Source organism: Lepidochelys olivacea, assembly GCF_965140295.1.
Source record: "Lepidochelys olivacea isolate rLepOli2 genome assembly, chromosome: 1".
Lineage (NCBI taxonomy): Eukaryota > Metazoa > Chordata > Testudines > Cheloniidae > Lepidochelys > Lepidochelys olivacea.
Window position 1 is genome coordinate 100,724,592 of NC_140411.1, and position 22,370 is coordinate 100,746,961.

General features: G+C 44.8%; 1 protein-coding gene across 2 annotated transcripts in view; it reads right to left on the reverse strand.

The window, feature by feature from the left end:
- The window catches only part of STK24 (serine/threonine kinase 24), a 128,847-nt gene that overhangs the window by 55,269 nt on the left and 51,208 nt on the right, over window positions 1–22,370 (reverse strand). The gene's annotated exons all lie outside the window — the stretch shown is intronic.

Genomic DNA, 22,370 nt, shown 5'->3' on the forward strand with positions numbered 1-22,370 from the left:
TATCTGAATAGACTAGTGGTCCACATGAAATAGTCAGGTATTATGTTTCCATAACAGCCAAACACAGATGGATCAGAGGAAGGTGTAGACACCTTAACATTGCTACAGTATACCACTCAGGGGAGTAGGAGATTTCTCTCTAATGCAAGCTAATGAAAACCATCTGGAGCAGCAGGGAAGCCCTAGCTAGTTGAACTACACATATAAAGAAGAGTATTACAAGTGTCTAATCCAGTGTTTCTCAACCTGAAAAGTAGGGGGCACAGGACAGAAGAGAGGACTTGTGAACAATGAAAATAAAACAATACAAATATGCTCCAGAGGCTTGAGACAAAGTAGCTTATGGTTTCCCAAGAGTCATGTACTGTCCCTCCCTGCTCTTATAACAGCCCTTAACGTAGTTCATTGCAGAAGTAGCTAATATTCTTTGACCCCCCCCAAAAAAGTAGTTAACACCAATTAAAGATGCCCAGTGGTATATTGTGCCTTCCCAGAAGAAGTTACTCACCTGGTGCAATAATGATGGTTCTTCGACATGTGTGTCCCTATGGGTAAGGGGTTCTCAAACTGAGGGTTGGGACTCCTCAGGGAGTCGCAAGGTTATTACATGGGGCAGGGAGGTGTCGTGAGCTGTCAGCCTCCACCCCAAACCCCACTTTGCCTCCAGCATTTATAATGGTGTTACATATATTTAAAAAGTGTTTTTAATGTATAAGGGGCGGGGGTCGCATTCAGAGGCTTGCTGTGTAAAAGGGGTCACCAGTACCAAAGTCTGAGAACCCCTGCTATGAGTGCTCCACTGTAGGTGCACTTGCATCCCTGCACTGCTGATTGGAGAAAAGTGCCAGCACAGCCTAATCCCCCTGAGGTCCTTCTCCACCGCAGTCATTGACAAGAACTCTGAAGCAGAGGGCAAGAGGGTGGGTTATGTGTCACCCATAGGGACACACATCTCAAAGAACCATCGTTATTGCACAAAGTGAGTAACTTCTTCTTTGAGTAGCGTCCCTATGGATACCTCACTGTAGGTGACTCCTGAGCAGTATCCCTACCAGAGGGCTGGGGCTTCGGGGTCGGGTCAGTTACAGATAACAATACTGTGGAGCCAAAAATGGCATTGGAGGCAGAGTCCCCAGTGATTGCATAATGTTCTGCAAAGGTGTGGATTGACATCCATGTTGCCGCTCTACAGATTTCTGAGATAGGGACATTCTAGAAGAAGGCGACTGATAAGGAGTTCGGCCTCGTGGACAGCGTGCAAATACTATCTGGTGGGGTAATGTTAAAGATCTGATATCATCTAAGGCAGTTTGAGACCTATTTGGAGAGTCTCTGGGCTATACTGCTTAGTCCTTAGATCTGTCTGCAATAGAGAGGAAAAGTTTAGGGGATTTCCTGAAAGCCTTCATCCTATGCAGGTAAAAGGCTAGGGCTCTCCTGACATCTATTGTGTACAATATAGCTTCCCTGCAGTCATGGTGAGGCTTGGAGTAGAAAATTGGAAGATGAACCAGTTGGTTCATGTGAAACGGGGAGGTTACCTTAGTGATTAATTTTGGTTGTGGCCAGAGTATAACCTTGTCCCAAAAGAATACTGGGGGGGATGGGTGGGATGTGCGGGATGTGCCATCAGAGCTGCTATTTCTCCTAATCTCCTAGCTGAAGTGATTGCTGTCAGGAAATCTATTTTCATTGAAAGGTATGTAAGCGAGCAAATGGCCATAGGTTTGAAGGGAGGTATAGTCAGGCCTTTCAATACCAGGTTTAGGTCCCACATGGGAGTAGGATGTCGGGGTTGTGGGAAAAGGTTTACTATACCCATAAGGAATTGTTTACTGGTTGGCACTGAATATTAGCACTGAATATTCCTCTACTTGACGGTGAAAGGCTGCTATAGCTGCTAGGTGGACCGTGCGGGAACAGAGATAGTACTGAATTTTTTAGAGTTAGTACATAGTCTGGGATCTTTGGAAGAGTCACGGGTGTCAGAGAGATATGTTGGGAGATACGCCATTTTCGAAACCTGGACCATTTACGTAGGTAAGTCCAGCATGTTGAGGACCTTCTACTATGTAACAATACCTCCTGTACCTCCTTTGAGCAGGAGCTCGTGTGTTCAACCATGAAGGAGCCAGGCTTTGAGGCAAAGAATCCTGAGGTTGGGATATAGGGTGCGTCCTTGGTTCTTCGAGAGGAAGTAAGAAGTGGATTGGAGAGAAATTGGTGGGCACGCCATGAGTTGTGACAGGTAAGGATACCAAGTCTGTCTTGGCCAAGTAGAAGCAATCAGCTCCTTCTCTTTTTATTATTAATAGGACTTTTGACAGTAGGAGAAATGGAGGAAAAGCATAGAGAAGGTCCCTGCCCCAGAGGAGGAGGAGAGAATCACCCATGGAGTGCTGTCCCATGATCGGGGTCAAAAGCATGGACATTTCTCGCTCAAGCAAGTGGCAAACATGTCTGTGGTCGGTGTCCCTCACTGCCTGAATAGGTTATGAAGTACCGCTGAGTTTATCTCCTACTTGTGGTCGAGTGGGAATTTCCCAATGAGACTGTCCATTATCACGTTCTGAGTGCCTGGAAGGTAAGTGGCTGATAGTATGACATCCTGGGAGATACACCAGTTCCACAGTCTCATTGCCTCAGCATAGAAAGAGGGATGATCTGCCTCCCCCTTGCCGATTTACATAGTACATACATGCTATGTTTTCTGTTAGGACTCTCGTGTGTGATCCCTTGATCAGTCAGAGGAAATGGGCACTAGCATCTCTGAGCGCCCTTAGTTTGAGGAGGATGATGTGGAGGGATATCTCCATGGATGACCACCTGGCCTTTTGCTGTGAAGTCATTTAGATGCATGTCCCATTCTATGAGGGATGTGTCAGTGATTAGAAGCAATGACAGGGAGATTTGTGAAAAGGGGATACCCTTGAAAACATTTGCTGGGTCTTTCCACACGTCTAAGGACTTTTTGATCCTGGTGGGGTAGTGACAGACATTTGTCTAGCCTATCTGTTTGGCCTGTACACTGAACTGAACCAAAACTGGAAGCATCGCATGTGAAGCGTCACATGTGGTATTACCACTGTGGCAGCTGCCATATGACCCAAGAGTTGCAGGCAGTGCCTGGCTCATATTTGTGGGCTGTCTATATGAGTGAGGCCAAAGAGAGGAATCTGGGTTGAGGTACATAAGAACAGAAGAATGGACCTACTGGGTTGGACCAAAGGTCCATCTAGCCCAGTATCCTGTCTTCCGACAGTGGCCAGTGCAAGGTGCCCCAGAGGGAATAAACAAAACAGTGTTTTCATCATCAAGTGATCCATCCCGTCGCCCATTCCCAGCTTCTGGCAAACAGAGGCTAGGGACACCATTCCTGCCCATTCTGGCTAATAGCCATTGATGGACCTATCCTCCATGAACATATCTAGTTCTTTTTTTAACCCTGTTATGGTCTTGGCCTTCACAACATCCTCTGGCAAGGAGTTCCACAGGTTGACTGTGCATTGTGTGAAGAAATATTTCCTTTTATTTGTTTTAAACCTGCTGCCTATTAATTTTCACTTGGTGACCCCTAGTTCTTGTATTATGAGAAGTAAACAACACTTCCTTATTTATTCTCTACACCAGTCATGATTTTATAGCCCTCAATCATATCTCCCCTTAGCAGTCTCTTTTCCAAGCCCAGTCTTGGAAAAGTCCCAGTCTTATTAATCTCTCCTCATATGGAAGCCGTTCCCTTCTCCTAATCATTTTTGTTGCCCTTTTCTGAACCTTTTCCAATTCCAATACATCTTTTTTGAGATGGGGCGAGCACATCTGCACACAGTATTCAAAATGTGGTTGTACCAAGGATTTATATAGAGGCAACATGATATTTTCTGTCCTATTATCTATCCCTTTCTTCATTATTCCCAGCATTCTGTTCACTTTTTTGACTACCATTGCACATTGAGTGGATATTTTCAGAGAACTATCCACAATGACTAGAAGATCTCTTTCTTGAGTGGTAACAGCTTATTTAGACCCCATCATTTTATAAGTATAGTTAGGATTATGCTTTCCAAGGTGCATTACTTTGCAATTAACATTATATTTCATCGGCCATTTTATTGCCCAGTCACCCAGGTTTGAGAGATCCTTTTGTAACTCTTCACAGTCTGCTTGGGTCTTAACTATCTTTAGTAATTTTGTATTATCTGCAAATTTTGCCATTTCACAGTTTCCCCCTTTTCCCAGATTCTTTATGAATATGCTGAATAGGACTGGTCCCAAGACAGACCCCTGGGGGACACCATTATTTACTTCTCTCCATAAGTAGTATTTTCAGTAGCTGAAAACTGATCATTTATACCTACCCTTTGTTGCCTATCTTTTAACCAGTTACTAATCCATGAGAGAACCTTCCCTCTTATCCCGTGGCAGCTTACTTTGCGTAAGAGCCTTTTGTGAGGGACCCTGTCAAAGGCTTTTTCAAAATCTAAGTATAGTATATCCACTGGATCGCCTTGATCCACATGCTTGTTGAACCACTCAAAGAATTCTAGTAGATTGGTGAGGCATAATTTCCCTTTACTAAAACCATGTTGACTCTACCTCAACGAATTATCTGACAATACTGTTCTTTATTATAGTTTCAACCAGTTTGCCCAGTACTTAAGTCAGGCTTACAAGCCTGTAATTGCCGGGATTACTTCTGGAGCCCTTTTTAAAAATTGGCGTCACAGTAGCTATCCTCCAGTCATCTGGTACAGAAGCTGAGTTAGAAGAGCTTTGGCCTGGAAGGACTCGAGGTTGGCGTCTAGGAATTCCAGGCGCTGCACTGGAGTGAGGGTTGATTTCTGGGTGTTGATCTGTAAGCCCAATTCTGTGATTAAGTCTATTGCAGATCTGGTGACTCGGCGAACCTATTGGAAGGACCAGGCTCTGAGAAGGCAGTCAGTAGGGGAAATCATGGTCCCTTGGGAGAGCAGGTGCACAGTCAGTACTAAAGAGAATCTTGGAGAATACTCTCTGAACAGATGATAGCCTGAAGATGAGTACTCTATACTGGTATGGGGTTTTGTCCTAGGGTAATCTGAGGAATTGTCTGGGGGATGGTAGGATTGAGATATGGAAGTAGGCATCTTGAAGGTTGTCATAAAAATAAAGGGAAGGGTAAACACTTAAATCCCTCCTGGCCAGAGGAAAAATCCTTTCTCCTGTAAAGGGTTAAGAAGCTAAGGTAACCTCGCTGGCACCTGACCAAAATGACCAATGAGGAGACAAGATACTTTCAAAGCTGGATGAGGGGGAAGCAAAGGATTCCCTCTGTCTGTGTGTTGCTTTTGCCAGGAACAGAGCAGGAATGCCAGTCAGAACTCCTGTAAAAAGTCAGTAAGCAATCTAGTTAGATATGCGTTAGATTCTGTTTTGTTTAAATGAATGATAAAATAAGTTGTGCTGAATGGAATGTATATTCCTGTTTTTGTGTCCTTTTGTAACTTAAGGTTTAGCCTAGAGGGATTCTCTATTGTTTGAATCTGATTACCCTGTAAGGTATTTACCATCCTGATTTTACAGAGGTGATTCTTTTACTTTTTCTTTAATTAAAATTCTTCTTTTAAGAAAGTGAATGCTTTTTCATTGTTCTTAAGATCGAAGGGTTTGGGCCTGTGTTCACCTATGCAAATTGGTGAGGATTTTTATCAAGCCTTCTCCAGGAAAGGGGGTGTTGGGCTTGGGGGGATTTTGGGGGGAAAGACGTTTCCAAGTGGGCTCTTTCCCTGTTATATTTGTTAGACGTTTGGTGGTGGCAGCAATACAATCCAGGGACAAAAGGTAAAATAGATTGTACCTTGGGGAAGTTTTAACCTAAGCTGGTAAAATAAGCTTAGGGGTTTTTTCATGCAGCTCCCCACATCTGTACCCTAGAGTTCAGAGTGGGGAAGAAACCTTGACAAAGGTTGAGGGCTGAAAACCAGTCTCCCTGTACCAATGCTGGAATAATTGTTGCTAGAATGACCATCTTGGATTTTTGAGCTTTGACAAACTTTTTGAGTGCTCTGAGGTCCAGTATGGATCTCCAACCTACCTGTCTCTTGGGTATTCAGAAATAACAACCTTTGCCTCATAGATGTTGAGGTACTGGTTCTATGGTTCCTAACCGGAGTAGACTATCTCTCGTCTTAGTAAAGTCATGAGAAGAGTTCCTGAAGAAGGATGCTGTGGAGGGGACAGGGAGGTAAAATGGATGGAGTACCCATTGCAAACAATCTCCAAGACCCATAAGTCTGATGTTATGCATTCTCAGATGCTGGGGAACATTGCCAGATGGTAGCCAAATGGGAAGGAAGCACTGGTCAGCTGTAAGAGTTGGCGGGAGTGGTCTATCGTCGCCTCAACCATCAAAATTGGAAGTCGACAGTTGGGAAGACTGCAGGCCAGATGGTTTATGCCTAGAGAACTTGGTTTCCTTTCTCTGTGGCTGGTAGTAACATTGAGTCGAATACTGGGAGGTGCATGGTTTGTGCTGTGGACGAAATTTCCTCTTTTGTCCTGACATGTGGATGACCAATGAACGGACAGAGAGAGGCATCTGTCTTCTCGTGAAGAGCTTAGGGTCTTCAAAGGGAAGGTCTTCAACTGTCGACTACACCTCCTTAGGGAATCCCAACAGGTGTAGCCGACACACACACTGCCTCACCACCACAGTGGAGATGGATCAGGACACTGTGTCAAGGGCAGACTGTAGCACTGTCTTTGCCAACAGTTTTCCCTTCTGGATGATGGCTTTGAATTGGTTGTGATGTGACTCAAGCAGCTGATCAATAAAGTTAAGTTTTGAATAGGTGACAGTCACATTTCGCCATCAGGGCTTGGTAATTGGCAATTTGAAACTGTAGCATGGCCGAGGAATAGGCTTTCCTTCCGAAGAGGTTGAAACACTTCCAATCCCTGTCGGGGGGGAATGGATCTCATTTTGTGTTGACGGCCATGAGAGTTCACAGCATCCATCACGATGGAGTTGGGTGGAGGGCGGGAGAAGAGGAATTCCATCTCCCTAGCTGGGACATAATATTTTTTAATCAGCCCTTTTGGAAGTAGGTGCCACCAATTTTGGGGTCTGCCATATAGTTTTTGTGGGGTCCAGGAGAGCCTCATTAATAGGGAGGGCTATTTTAGAGGATGAGGTGTGTAGTATGTCAATGAGCTTCTGATGGGAGTCACATTACAGCTACCATTAGAAGAAGTCAGTATCTGCAACTCTCTTTGCCAGCTCCTGGAAAAGCTGGACATCATCGGTCAAGGACGGTGGGAGAGGCATGAGAGCCTTGTCTGGGGAGGAGGAGGATATGTTGGTCCTCAGCACCTCTTCTTCAATGCCGCCCTCCTGTTCCTCCACGATCTCTTCTGGAAGTTCCGAGGCTCTAGATGCTATGGCAGAGGGGGAGCATCTTGAGGGTTCATAGGTGAGGCTAGAAGCCCAAGAGGCGTGGGTGTGCTATGCAGGCCAAGGATCCCAGTATGGCCACTGGGATGGTGGTGCCTATAGTTGGCCATACCATGCTGGTGGTGGGGCTGTCTGAAGGTATTCTATGGGGCCTTCCTGGTAATGAGCATGTCAAAGTTCCTTCCCTACTCTGAACTCTAGGGTAAAGATGTGGGGACCTGCATGAAAAACTCCTAAGCTTACTTTTACCAGCTTAGGTTAAAACTTCCCCAAGGTACAAACTATTTTACCCTTTGCCCTTGGACTTCCACTGCCACCACCAAACGTTTATCTGGGTTTATTTATTAGGAAAGCGTTGTTTGGAAATGTCTTTCCCCCAAAAATCCTCCCAACCCTCGCACCCCACTTCCTGGGGAAGGTTTGGTAAAAAATCCTCACCAATTTGCATAGGTGACCACAGACCCAAACCCTTGGATCTTAAGAACAATGAAAAAGCATTCACTTTCTGAAAAGAAGGATTTTAATAGAAGTAAAAAGTAAAAAAGAATCACCTCTGTAAAATCAGGGTGGTAACTACCTTACAGGGTAAACAGATTCAAAACATAGAGAATCCCTCTAGGCAAAACCTTAAGTTACAAAAAGACACACAGACAGGAATATCCATTCTATTCAGCCCAACTTAATTTCTCAGCCATTTAAAAAAATCATAATCTAACGCATATCTAGCTAGATTACTTACTAAATTCTAAGACTCCATTCCTGTTCTGTCTCCGGCAAAAGCATCACACAGACAGACTCTTTGTTTTTCCCCTCCCTCCAGCTTTTAAAAGTATCTTGTCTCCTCATTGGTCATTTTGGTCAGGTGTCAGCGAGGTTATCCTAGCTTCTTAACCTTTTACAGGTGAGAAGATTTTTCCTCTGGCCAGGAGGGATTTTTAAAGCTAGCATAAGACGACTCCAGTGCTAAGGGAAGACTCTATGTCGAGATCCCATTACCAAGAAGAGAAGACTCCAGTACGTCAGATACATGGATGTGTCTCAAGTGCCGGAATTCCAATGGTACCAATTGACTCAGTGCCACTGGCAGTACCAAGCGGGTTGGAGATCTTGCCCTCACCCACTGCTCCAGTGCTGCATGGGGATCGGTGACTGTGCTGATGGTACAGCGCATATTGGCAGCATCTTCTTAGTGGAGTACTGCCTCTTGTCTTTGTCCTCTGGTGCTGCTGACTCAGTGCCTGTGCCTATTGGTTCCTTATGCATGTCAACAGTACCTGCCAATCCAGATCTTTATGAGCCATGGGTACCGGACTGGGACTGTCTTGGTTCCAACAGTACCAAGGATACAGAGCGTGCCAGAGATCATTTACAGCTGGCTCAGGGCTCACTGTGGAAACTTTCTGCTCTCTTTTTTAATGACTTGTGAGAGGGGTCAGCAACTGTTTTCTTTGACTCAGTCCCTGGATGATGAGAGCTGTGGAAAAGACTCACTTCTGCCAGGTGACTCTCAGTATGGGTCCGTGAAGGGGTGAAGGGCTGCCTCCATGAAGATAATCTTCTGTCTCAACTCCCTGTCCTTTCGAGAACTGGGTCTGAGCTGCTGGCAAAGACTATACTACTGTGGAACATGGCCTTCCCTGAGGTAGCGTATGCACTTGGAGTGCTTGTCTGCTACAGGATGACCTCTTTGCAAGAGAGGTACTTCTTGAAGCCCTGTGAACTGGGCATACCCTATTAGGGGAAGGGTCTCCAAAAAGCAGGGGGTGGGGGATAAAGTTGGTGTTTTTTGTTGGATGTTTATTCAGGAAGAAAGCAGCAGCAGAAGGTACAATTAAGAATGGGGAGACTAACTACAGAAAAGTAAAAGGTAATGGTCATGAAGGGATTGCTAATAGCTTTGTCTCTAGCCGGGGCGGTTGAGAAGGATCTGAGGGGGTTAGCCCGTGTGCATTGCCTAGCCTCATGGTAGGGAACAAGGAGAAACAGCGCATGTGTTGGCCTAATGGACACTGCTACCAAAGTTCTCTGATCAGCAGTGCAGGTACTCAAGCATACCTACAGTGAAGCACCCATAAGGACACTACCCAAAGACGTATGTCAAGTTAAGCATAAAAACTTCTGAAAATCAAGAAATGAAGAGTTAAGATACATGTCCACACAACTGTAATTCTGTCCCATGGAGCTGACCATAGCCACTGGGAATTATTGGCATGCACTCCACCTGCATTCACTGCATACGTGTAGCTGTATTGAGTGCTGGAGGAATTGGCTGGAGCAGCTTAGAAGAGCTGTGATTGCAATATGAGGCCATCTGGGGGGTCTGTGCTCCTTCAAAAGGGGTATTAGCCCCTCTCCCTGACCCATGTGTGTGACCAGAGGAAAAAGATCCATGTGTATGTTGGGAGACCTAGTATGCCTTACATTGTGCAGCTCTAAGGAGTAGCAGGGCACAGGGGTCTTCCTGCCATGAGGACTGTCAGCAATGCTGTTCTATGCTATATAGGTTTACATACCACGCTTATTGTAGAATGTGAGCGCCTGCCAGTAGTGCTGCATTGAGCAAAGTGACTACACAACTGCTATGTGTGTTCTCTCGTCCTCTCTCCCGAGGGAGATGTGTGTTTAGTGGAGTGTCTTGTTTCTGTAGGGTTTTTGGGATTTTTTGTTTGTTTGTTAAATATACCTGTGTTTTTTATTAGAGAAGGCAAGTTCAAAGAAATGTGCCTTGCAGTTAGAATGGAAACTTTTTGATATTCCTTAGAGTGAGTTCATTCCAGTCTCTGACCATTCTCAGAGGAGCATCTGTCTTCTGCACAGATGAGCTTTACTTTTATTATTGAGCGTTCCATTTTGCCAGACAAGTGAAGTTGTCTGCCAAGGTCTCCATTCCGGACCTTTAGACCATCTTGCACTTAGGAGGAAGATGAGAGTGGTCGGTGTCTTTAATTAAAGTGGAAGTATAGCATTAGATGGCATCATGTGCATAAGAATAGAGGGATGTAAAAGACCATGTAATATGTAGCAGATATGATGTCCCTTCTGTGCAGTAGATTAAGTGTTTGACAGTAGGGCAGACATAGGTAGCTCCTGTCCAGTACAGTGCAAAGACAGTGTACATGTCATGGGTGTACTGGGGCCTCACTCAAAGAAGGGAGAGGTTAGGTTCCATGGAGTGTATTTCATGGTTTTCACAAATTTGAGTTTTGCTGAACCTGACATTCTAGAAGGGCACCACTGGGCAACCCTAACTCTGTGTGAAGGTTATGTTTTTTGTCAGTGAATTTCCTCAATTTTTTTAAACAGAAAGAAATGTTGCTGGTAGGAGTTCAGGGTCTTTCAGGCAGTTGTAATTATCATGTAGGTTTGCAGCTGAGTTGTTACTGTGGCCAGGTAATGATGATAATACATTACTCTTACACAGCACTTCTCATCAGTACATCTCAAAGTGCTTTAGTAAAGAGGGAAATGTTGTCATCCCCATGGTACAGATGGGAAAACTGAGGCACAGAGAAGAAGAGAAGTGACCTGATCAAGGTTATCCAGCTGACTTGTGGCATAGCTGAGAATAGATGCCAGGTTTTATGAATCCCAGTGCACTGTTCTCTCCACTAGGCCACACATTTGCAATGAGATTCCTAAATCCTCCCCTCATCTCTACCCTACACACTTTGTTATTGTGGCATGGGAATGATGGTTATGCTTTGAAATGTTTGGAATATGTAATTACTAAGACAGCCAGTGAAATTAATCTCAGACATGATCTATGCCCCCAAAATTTTAGTTTTGTGACATGGTAGTTTACTTTAAGCATATGGTATGCCTCTCCCCCTCCACCTTTCTCCCTCACCACCCCCCACAACAGAACTCCTGCCACCATTTCAAGATTGCCTTCCCCTTCCAGTCCCATTAAGCCATTAGCACTTAGAAGCCAGGCACGGACAAAAAAATAGAATCTGTGAACTGAAGGAAAGTCTATTTGGGGGTGGGGAGAAGAGTCTATATTTCATGGAACTTCTTGATTCAAGAGACCCAAAATTTGGATTACTAATCCTATCCCATGTCCCGATGAGAGAGAGCAAACTCCAGCAAAATCTGAATAAGCATGAAGATTTTAGGGTACTTAAAAGAATTGTCCTTTAAAACAGAAAAATCTTCATTTTAATTGTAGTGATTTGGAAAGTTGCTCTACACATTCATCTTCAGCATAGGAAGCTATGAGAGATATGAAGTGGCCCATTCATCTCATTGTGATGTTCTCATATCAATGAGAACACCTCCCTGGAGGTGAATGCAGCCTGAAACAATAGCTCTGAGAGGGGTGAACAGATCCAATCATCTCACTGGATGTCCTCCACCGTGCTTGAGAATCTCTGAGATGCATCAAGCATGTCTGTTCTCAGCTCTTCACCCTAATCTCAGTAATGTGTTCTTGCTACATACTCCCAGCATGCCTATCTTCAGCTCCCATCCAGAAGGATAAACGCTTTTTACAATAATGATGGCTCACCTGCAGGGTAGGGAGAGGGATTTTGACATCCACCGACGGACAAATCCTGACATGCACAGGGATCAGGGAAAGGATTCGGACCCCCAAAAAGTCAAACTCCCCTCTCCCCATATCCCAGATGCAGCGCAGGGAGAGGGGCGCAGCCTCCCCCAGACTCGGGTACATACACACACATAAGGGGAATCACAGAACTGGAAGGCACGTCGAGAGATTTTCCAGTCAAGTCCCTTGCAATTTATTCCACTGCTTAACTACGTTAACAGTAAGGAAGTTTTTCCTAATGTCCAACCTAAACCTACCTTGCTGCAATTTAAGCTCATTGCTTTTTGTCCTATCCTTTGCAGTTAAGAACAATTTTTCTCCCTCCTCCTTGTAACAACCTTTTATGTACTTGAAAAATTGTTATATCCCGTCAGTCTTCTGTTTTCCAGACTAAACAAACCCAATTTTATCAATCTTCCCTCATAGGTCATGCCTTCTAGACTTTTTTGGCTGACTTAGAACAACGCTTCCTTAACAACGCTTCCGTCCTCTATGCTCCTACTCTACTTGCGCTACATTGATGACATCATCTGGACCCATGGAAAAGAAGCCCTTGAGGAATTCCACCATGGTTTCAACAATTTCCATCCCACCATCAACCTCAGCCTGGACCAGTCCACACAAGAGATCCACTTCCTGGACACTATGGTGCTAATAAGCGATGGTCACATAAACACCACCCTATACTGGAAACCTACTGACCGCTATGCCTACCTACATGCCTCCAGCTCTCATCCAGACCACACCACATGATCCATTGTCTACAGCGAAGCTCTACAATACAACCGCATTTGCTCCAACCCCTCAGACAGAGACAAACACCTTCAAGATCTCTATCAAGCGTTCTTACAACCCATCTTGATTATCACTACAAAAGGTTTCCCCCACCCCGCTCTCCTGCTGGTAATAGCTCACTTTACCTGATCACTCTTGTTACAGTGTGTATGGTAACACCCATTGTTTCATGTTCTCTGTGTATATAAATCTCCCCACTGTATTTTCCACTGCATGCATCCAATGAAGTGAGCTGTAGATCACAAAAGTTTATGCTCAAATAAATTTGTTAGTCTCTAAGGTGCCACAAGTACTTCTTTTCTTTTTGCGAATACAGACTAACACGGCTGCTACTCTGAAAGCTAATAATTTTTGTTGCTCTTCTCTGGACTTTCGCCAATTTGTCCACATCTTTCCTGAAAAGTGGCCCCCAGAACTGGACACAAGACTCCAGTTGAGACCTAATCAGCATGGAGTAGAGCAAAAGAATTATTTCTTGTGTCTTGCTTACAACAATCCTGCTAATACAATCCAAAACGATGTTTGCTTTTTTTTTTTTTTTTTGGCAACAGTTACACTGTTGACTCATATTTAGTTTGTGATCCACTAAGATCCCCATGTCCCTTTCCTTCCTAGTCAGTCATCTCCTATTTTGTATGTCTGCAACTAGATTGTTCCTTCCTAAAATTTGTCCTTACTAAATTTCATCCTATTTATTTCAGACCATTTCTCTAGTTTGTCCAGATCATTTTATAATTTAAACCTGGTTGTCTTTATTTAATTGATGACCCTCATGTGTACAGTTTAAACTGTTTGTCCAATGTGCATGACATTTCTCTACAATGAATTTCATCTCCAGCTTGTTGACAAAACCACTCCATGATATTTGATCCTAGAAGAGTCATTCACAATCCTCCCTAGTCTCTAACCTAAACAACTGTATTAGAAAATTTTACCTCATTATTTAAAACACACCCCCAACAGTAGCACTATTCTATATCTCGTCCAGCAGAAGGTAGCTTATGATTTATGTTAGAACCACAAACCTATTTTATACCTTCAGTGCATTTAGTTCATGAAAAAGGTATTTTTAAGCTATGCTAACGTCACCATTCTTTTTCAGGTTTTGATACCATGCTGAAACTCTTTCAGTTCTGTGCATCAATCAACAAATACTCAGAAAAGCTCTGGAGTAAAAATGTAAAGATATATCCTTCACAAATTGAACACTGCCATGTAAGATGGCAAGGAAAGAATTACAAAAATGCACCCTAAATGAAAAAAAGACTTATTTGAGACCTTAATAACTCATAGGCAAAACAGCAAGTATACGTGAGTCCATAGCAGTAGAACTGTAGGCAGATTCAACACCCTGTCAAAAAGTTATACAGCAAAATCTCTAATCTTTTATATTTTTCTAAAAAATTAAGTTTCTATACTTTATGTTTATTGTCACAGTTTTAGGATTAACTACACACTTCCCCTTTTTGGTCTCTCTGAATGCATACTGTGAGTTATTGGACCTTGCACCTTTACTATCTTTAGGTGGAATTTCACAATTCTAGCCCTGGACCCAGTCTAAGTGTGCAATAGTACCATGTATCCACAGTTCTTACCCTGCAAGTTCACCTGAATTCCAGAGCTTGCATTTTTATTAAGGAGTCTGACCACTGGTATGGCGATAAGACAAAGTATTGTTTATTTTAGCAGCAGAACAAAGGTTTTTAGAGAAAAAAGGATTCTAAAAATAGCAAACAGTCTATGGGCATGTCTATCTTACCTAAAGTCCCACCATCGTTTACTGGTGACTAGTCAGCCCTAACTCCTCTAGATACCCCAGATGGGTCATGTGTCTCAGTCTGGCTCCTCTGAATAAGTACAAACTCTCTCTTAGGAGAAAGAGTCCCTTTTAATTCTACTACCATTTTTTTGTTCTTTTGTGTTCTCAGGCTTTGACCCTTCCTGGTCCAAACCAGTTTTGCAAGTTGGCAGGAGGCAGAAATAAAATAATCAAAACTAATAGTTTTATTATTGTCCCTTAACTCTTAAAGTGTTTGCTGAGAAGTGGCTTACCCTGAACCTTTCATTTCCTTTCTACCTGCTTTTCCAAACAGCCTATTGAACCAAACCAAAATATTCACAAAGTAAACATCTCAATAACCAAGTCAACATGCAGTATTCATAATTTGATACACAGCAACTCTAAATCCATCACAGTTGTGAAAAAAAGTGATGTCTTCTTGAACCTGCAAACCTGAACAATAACTGACACGGGCATGAACTTCCCCAGTTCATCTTGACTGTGTGCTACCTGTGAAACTTAATGACAACTTAAGTGTCAGTAAATAACTATTCCATTGTGGATTATTTCAGCAGAGACATCCAGATAATATGCTTACCCCGGCCAAAAGTAACGAGGCCCGTCGGTGTATGTCTACACAGCATTTTGGAGTGAGCCTCCCAGCCTGGGCTGACAGTCTTGGGTTGGTGGGTCTCATGCTAGCGCTCTAAAAATAACTGTATAGACATCACTTTGAAGTTGTAGCATATTCTGGAGCTTGGTCTCTGAAGCCTACGGAAGGGGGTGAGCTGGAACTTCAAAGCACTGTCTATACTGCCTCTGCATCATGTGGTGTGGGTCACTTGCCAGGATTATCTGGGTATGTATCATTTAATCATTTATCTGGCATTACAGAGGCCTTGAGCACTGGTGCACCTTGGTCCCTCTTCTTCACAATTGTCTAGTCTCCTATAGGTCTCATTTACTTTGATCTCATTTTCATAGTTAGGTTCAGTGTGCAGATGGCTGGGTAGTGTTGGTGGCCTGTGATATACAAGAGGCCAAACTAGATGTTTTAGTGGTCCTTTCTGGCCTTAAACTCCATGACTATGTCACTTTGCAAAAGCACAAAGCAGCCAGAGCCAAAGGGTCAATTAAGATGGGTTTACCATTATGTTTTGTATCATCAGAGCAACATGAAATAACTGGAGGGTACATCCCAGTTTCCTGTCCTTCCTGCATGCCCCACATTGTCCTGCGCTAGAGTGGATAAAAAATTATGTTATTAAATCAGATTTACATTAAATTTATTTTTCCTTTTTAAAACAGACCTATTACATATACATTTTGAAATTATGGCAACCTATATTAAGGTCTAAACTTACTATAATTAAAATAATACAATAAAAAAAGTAATACTCAAGCAGTATATTTTTGCTGCTGAAGTTTTAAAGAAAGTGAAACAACTGAACTGGTGGAAATGACTGGCTAAGCACCTGGAATGGGAAGTTACTTACCAGGTATTATAATTAGAATTCTTCGAGATGTATTGTTTATATGCATGTTCCATTGCTGGCAGTGCATGTGCCTCACGAGCTTGAGATTGGCATCTTTTTGATCAACAATATCCATATGGCATGTATGCACCCCTCAGTCCTCATGCTCTGCAGCAAGGGCATATAAGCGCAAAGCACACTCGCCGCTACTCGGTTCCTCCTCACCGCAGACTCCCCAGCATAGGGACTTCTAGGTAGAGGGGACGGAGGGGGGGGGGTGAGTTGTGGAATATGAATAAGGACAACACATCTTGAAGAACTCATTACTGTACCCGGTAAGTAACTTCCCATTTTCCTTCAAGCGCTCATCAATATGCACATTCCATTGCTGGCAATTCCCAAGCAGTGATTTTGTTAAGGAGGTGGGATCTCAGAGTAGTTACCTAAGCAGTGAATGAAGAAACACTTTACCAAATGCGGCATTAGACCAGGAGGCCTCAGACAGGGCATAGCATCTCATGAATGTGCATAACAATGCCCAAGTAGCTGCTTTACAAGTATCTGACGTTGACAGATTTCGCAGTGATGCTGTTGATGCAACCTAGGCTCTAGTGGAGCGAGCCCTCATTGTGGATGGTGGATCTATCTTGTCCACCTAGTAGCATGTTTTGATACAGTCGTAAATCCAGTTTGATAAGTCTCTGAGATGAAAATGCAGACCCTTTCGACCTTTCTGCAATGGCGGTGAGCTGCCTTGGTGATTTTCCAAAGGGTTTTGTTCTAAATAGTAAACCAGGGCCTTCTGTTGGCTAGCGTGTGCAACGTTGCCTCAGACTTGGATGGATAAGTCTTTAGAAGAATACCAGTAGATGTATTTGCTGATTCAGGTAGAATTCTGTCGCTATTTTGGAGAAGTTTAGGGTGTGTTCTCCTGGATACTTGTCTGTGATGGTCACGGTGTACAGCAGGTCAGCCATCAGTGCCTGAAGCTCCCTTATTCTTCTGGCAGAACTTATTGCAATTAAAAGTTCCATTTTTATGGAAAGGTGTAGCAGGCAAAAAAAGGAAATAGGTTCAAAGTGTGCCATGTAGCTCTGTCTTGTTAATTCTTGTCTGCTGCTTATTACAACTTCTCTAACTGGAGAGGAATAGGCCTGCTCTATCGACAACAACCATCCAGTCACCATGCTTGAGAGAAAGGGACCCCCCAGGTTTGGGTGTAGGACTGTCTCTAGTTCTGAGACAGCAGGTCTGGGAGCAGAGGTAAGGTTTTGAGTTGTCCCTTCTTCTCTCTGTGTGTGTAAAAGAATTCCAATGCTTAGTAGAGGATGCCAAACCATGCATCTGCCAAAGGATTTTTGTCAGGGTCCATTATAGCCTCATTGACCAGGAGAGCTTTTTATTCCTGCTGAAGAGGCCTGAAGTATGTCCACTAACTTGTGTGTCTGGTCCTGTACCTCACTGATGGGGATTTGGAGGGCCTCCGCTATCCTTTTAAATAGATCTTGGACATCCTTTTAGTCATCCAATTGTGGAGTTGTTGTTGGCATGACAGCTTGATTAGGGGACAAGGAGGATAGAGTCATGGGGACCAGGTGGTCACCTTCTGGTGTTTGTTCTTCATTTCTTCCTTCTCTACCTATGGTTGGAGTGGAAGCAGGAGGGATCTTGGGAGGTCTGTGGAGTTGCGCCAGCTGTAGTCAAAAACAAGAGAGACTGGTTCCAGATGCATCTGCAAATCCATCTCTGTCAAGTACTTGTATGATGCAAAAAAATGAGGTAATGCAGATAGGTGGGCTGGATCCAGATTTTCTTGTGGTGGTATCACAATCTTCATTAAAGGAAGGGCCCTTAGTGCTCTGCCCTGGATGGCTTGGCTCCAGTGTCAGCACTGAGGCTACTGAAGTAGACAGCACCAGGATCAGTGCCAAGCTCTTTCTCAAAGGCATGATTTTCAGTGCCAGGTGAATAAGCTCTGGCACAAGTCTGAGCTTCAGTGGGGACCATTCTGAGCCACAAAGCCTCATAGGATATGCAGTGCTATGGAGAGGTTTTCCTCTTAGAGGAAAGCTTACTAAATAATCTACCACGGGGCCCCTGGCTCCTTGTGGTCTACCCAAGAATGATGTAGTCTTTGTGGTTGTGGTTTGGGCAGCCACCACAGGGGGTCCTGAAGGCAGAGAGCCAGCATTTCTGCTTTTGGGCTCCAAATCCCTGCAGAGGTTCTTGAACCTGGTTAAGAAGTGGGGCCTCATACACCTAGTCATCAGGAAAACCTGAAGGCAAGACTCCCTGTCCTTCCTGACACGAGAACTGATGAACTTAAAAATTGCATCTTTGCTGTGAATATGTGATTCTCCCAGATAGCAGAGGCACTCAGTGTCCATCTGAGGCTTGGATAGCTCCCTTGCATATGGGGCAACATTTGAATCCAAGAGAACCAAACAGTGTCACACCAGCAATGAGTAAAAGGAACTAACAATTGCAACAGGCAATCAGATAACTTATCTACTGTTAACTAAATTATTAAAGCAATTAACTAGTTGAAAAAATATAATTTATAATTTTCTAACAATTAAAAAAATGTAAAAATTAAGAATCTGAATGCATGTAGGTTAACCTATATTCTTGCGTAAATAAATGTGTGTATAGTGTGTCCTCCTGGTTAGCAAGAAGTAGCACCAAATTTTACTAACCATTGAGGTTCAATTTAAGAAAATAACTTACATTTGTGCTTGCTAGTTAAACAAGATTAAAACTGTTTATTTAATTTGAGGTTTCCAACTTGCTGATTTAAATCATGACTCAAATAGTTTATTTAAAATCAATCGCTCCAGCTCTGCACACACATTCATAGCACAGATTCCCCTTCCCTTCTACATCACTCCACATTTTCCTTCATAATATCCATACCCAAATTTCGGTCCCTTTTGTACCTCATATTGCTTTGTACTCTCATCCATTTAGTCTTTTTTCCTTCTCTTTCTTGGTGCAATGTGTTGTTTTTGAAAAGAAATATTTATTATTTATGGTATTTTCATAACTGAAATTTTATCTGCCAGGAGACTATGAAGAACTAAACCTCCTTCAGAGAAAAAAATAGTTACCCACCTTTTTGTAACCATTGTTCTTCGAGATATGTTGTTCATGTCCATTCCATTGTAGGAGGGAGCAGGAAGCCAAGGGCTCGAAGGAGCCCCCCACCCCATGAGCCTTGACAGCACAAGGTTCAGGTCCCAAGGGGGAACCGGGTCCCAGATATGTGAGTAAAGGTGCTCCAGACCATTCAGGAACTGCACCATCATGGGATGGGTGAAGAACGACCTGCCTTGAAATGGAGGGTGCAATGCCGAAATGGCCACTATGTGTACTTTGATCAAAGATAGTGACAGGCCCTGGAGCTTAAGGTGATGCAAATAGTCCAGGATGTCTTGCAGTGGGGCCTCTTCTGGACGAATGTAATGATCCAACAAGCCAACCACTTCCACTTTGCCATGTAGATAGCCCTGGTGGACAGTTTCCTGCTGCCCAGGAGGACCCGCTGGACACGAGAGGAACACTGCCGCTTGTCCTGATTTAGCCAAGCAGTAGCCAGGCTGTCAAGTGTAGCGCCACCAAGTTCAGATGCAGCAGATTGCCGTGGTTCTGTGATAGCAGATCTGACCAAAGAGGCAGCTGCCGAAAGACTCAGCAGCATGCCGAACCAGTGTTGACAAGGCCATGAGGATAACCATCGCTTTGTCTTGCTTCACCTTTAGCAGGAACTTGTGGATTAACAGCACCAGCGGGAAGGCGCACGTCAGTGCTCCCAACCACGGGATCAGAAAGGCATCCGACAGGGAGCCTTGTTCCCTATTCTGCAGAGAACAGAACACATGGAACTTTCTGTTCTGCCTGGAGACAAACAGGTCCACCTGGTGAGTTCCCCAGCTGCGGAAGATTAGGCTGACCACCTCCAGATGGAGGGACCATTCGTGGCGAAATGAGACAGTCCTGCTGAGGCGATCTGCCAGGACGTTCTTAGTTCCGGGCAAGTGGGCAGCTACCAGATGAATGGCCATACACAAAAGTCCCAGAGTTTGAGCGCTTCCTGACAAAGGGCTGAAGACCTGGCACCACCCTGCCTGTTGATTTAATACATCACAGCTGTATTGTTCATCAGGACCTGCACCACCTTCCCTTTCAGGTGGGGCAAGAAAGCCTGAGCTCTGAGCTCCCTGACATTGATATGAAGGGCTAAATCATTTTGTAGCCAGCAGCCCTGGGTATGAAGCTCGCCCAGATCGGCTTTCCAGCCCAGATCAGACACATCCGAGTCCAGGATGAGCAACGGAGACGGGGTCGCAAAGGGAATCCTTGCAGCACTGACTTGAGATCCTGCCACCAGTCCAGAGACAAGAGGACGTGACTTGGCACCGTGACCACTCAGTCCAGAGGGTGCCTGCTGGGGATGTAGACCAAGGCCAGTCACTCTTGCAGAGGTCTCAGATGAAGGCAGGCATGGCTGGCCGCATATGTGCATATGGCTACGTGGCCGATGAGTCGAAGGTATGCATGGGCTGTGGTGAGCTGGTGGCTCTTTATGTGGGAGATCAAGTCTGTCATGGCCTGTAAGCACATTTCCGGAAGGAAGGTCCTGGCTCGCATGGAATCGAGAATGGCTCAGATGAACTCTATGCACTGGACTGGTGTTAATGTGGACTTTTTTGTGTTCATTAACAGACCCACATCGCTGCAGGTGGAATGCATCAGATCGAAGGTCCTTTGCACCTGCTCCGGAGACCTGCCCTTGATGAGCCAGTCATCGAGTTACGGAAAGATCTGGACCCCTCCTCAATGCCTCAGATAAGCCGCTACCAGCGCCACGCATTTCGTGAACACCCTGAGGGCCAAGGACAAGCCAAAGGGTAGCGCCATGAACTGGAAGTGGGGCCCAGGCACTATGAAATGCAGGAAACGCCTGTGTCCCATGAATATGGAGACATGAAAGCAAGGGTCCTGTAAGTAGAGCACGGCGTACCAGTCCTCTGGATCCAGGGAAGGGATGATGGAGGCCAGGAAGACCATGCAGAACTTGTACTTCTTGAGACTTGCTGAGACCACTCAGGTCCAGAATGGGTCTAAGGCCACCTTTGGCCTTTGGGATTAGAAAGTAGTGGGAGCATAATCCTCTTCCTTCCAGGTCCAGAGGAACCTCCTCCACAGCCCCTAAACCCTGGAGCTTCTCTACCTTCTGAAAGAGGAGTTGCTTGTGAGAAGGTTCTCTGAAGAGAGAGAGGTAGGTGGGGGTGGGAGGCAGGGGCAGCCAAAAATTGCAGGGTATAGCCCTGAGCCACTTCGTCCAGGATCCAGCGATCCGACGTAACCCATGACCAGGCAGAGCAGTAGGGGAAAAGGCATTTGAGGAACAGGCGGGAAGGATCTGGGCAGTTGGTTGGTGCATTGTTCCTGAGCGCAACCTCCAAATGAGGACTTCTGGTCCCCCTGGTGTTTCACAGGAGATCAGGAGGACGAAGGGCGGCAGCAGCTAAACCCAATGTTCCTTTACCTTGCAGGCCCTTGTCAAGACACCCACTCTCGAGGTGGCGGAGGAAGTCGGAACGGCTGTCTCGACGCCTGAGGAGTGTGCATTCCCAGACAGCGGAGGGTCGCCTGCTTGTCTTTTAGGCCACGCAGTCACGCATCTATTTGGTCAGAAAGAAGGCTGATACCGTCAAACTGGAGGTCCTGAATAGAGGCCTGCATCTATTGGGACAGTCTAGCAGTCTGGAGCCAAGAACGGTGTCGCATGATCCACCACTGAGGCTACCACCGAGGCAACTGAATGAACCGCGTCCCAGGCCATTTAGAGGGAACACCAAGCCACCACGGTACCCTCCTCCACCAGAGTTGTGAACTCCTGGGCAGTCCCCTGAGACATGGAGTCCTTTAACTTGTGGGACACATTCCTCAAGTTCAAGTTATAGTGACCTAAGAGGTCCTGGTGGTTCGCCACCTGAAACTGGAGGCTGGCCATAGAATAAATCTTGCGACCAAACAAATCCAGCCTCTTGGCCTCCTTATTCTTCAGGGTGGAACTGGTGGGCCTGTTTATCCCTCTTGTTGGTGGCCGATACAACCAACGATCCCGGTGGTGGGTGGATGTATAAGTACTCAAACCCTTTTGCAGAAACAAAGTACTACTTTTCTGCCCTCTTGGAAGTGGGCAGGATGAAGGACGTGGTTTGCCAGATGGTCTTAGCAAAGCTAAGAACACCCCATGCACTGGGAGCGTGACGCAGACTGGGGTGGACGCTGAGAGCACATTAAACCATGTGTCTGTCTGCTCCTCCATCTCCT